The sequence below is a fragment of the Pipra filicauda genome, unplaced genomic scaffold (genome assembly GCF_003945595.2).
Source record: "Pipra filicauda isolate LSUMZ 115617 unplaced genomic scaffold, ASM394559v2 scaffold382_size682953_pilon, whole genome shotgun sequence".
NCBI classification, from domain to species: Eukaryota; Metazoa; Chordata; class Aves; order Passeriformes; family Pipridae; genus Pipra; species Pipra filicauda.
The window spans coordinates 309,144-310,093 of record NW_024104512.1 but is presented as its reverse complement, the minus strand read 5'-3'; positions in this window follow the sequence as shown (position 1 = coordinate 310,093).

Sequence of the window (950 nt, the reverse complement as noted above, 5' to 3'; positions counted from 1 at the left end):
CTGCTAGGTGCTTCTTTGTGTGGAGTACCCCAGCGTTGCCATGGGGAAGAAATCCTTTTTCCCAACAGTGGGGTTTTGTTCAGAAGGAATAGCTGTTAAAAATGGAAGGGAAACGGCAAGCTTTTCTAAGCTTGAGTATTATTAGAGTAACCGGAGAAAAAGGAACAAAAAGGAGACCACATCCTTGGCTTCTTTAAAATATAGTACTACCCTGCTTGGATTAGATTTTAATTAGACCATAATCTCAGTCTTGTGGATGCACATCATTAAAAGCCTTCTGGGTTTCTGACTGAAACCAGTTCTAGGTGGCCACAGAAGGATGGAACTACTGGAGCAAGTGTGAGGGTCCCCACGAGAGAGGTTCTGATGAAAGCATCGTCTTCCAGGCTCAGAAGAGCCCTGACAGCTCTGTCGGTGTCTTCAGGGGGAAGAAACGTGCTCTTCATTGTCCAGACTATGATCTTTGTCCTCCCAGGTGCTGAGCAAACTCTTGCTGCTGGTCCTTAATTCCCAATTAAGCCAATGAGCCCTCACTCCCAGAGTCCCAGGAAGCATTGAGGCTTTCACTCCCTTTGATTTCAATCCAATTTAGGATCTGTGTGTCAAGTCTTCTACTGCTGGTGATGCTCAGAGGAATATGCCTGAGAGGTATAGAAAGAGATGAAAACAGATTTTTTAATGCTTTTAAACTTTTTCAGGTGCCTTCCTTGTTTTTCAGAAGTTTGATACAGGGATGTTAACTTGCAGGTATAGACAATTTGATCTTTTTTGCAGGGTTTTCTCTTCAGGACATTTGTCTTAAATCTTCTATTTTTGAATTCACTAGTTTTTAAGAAATGAAGTTCATTTAAAGACCACACCAAGTACCATCTGTGGGAATGAAATGAGTGGTAAGGGTATTAATTCTGTAGGTTGTGTGAGATTTAGATCCTAGAAAGCCCTCAGCTACT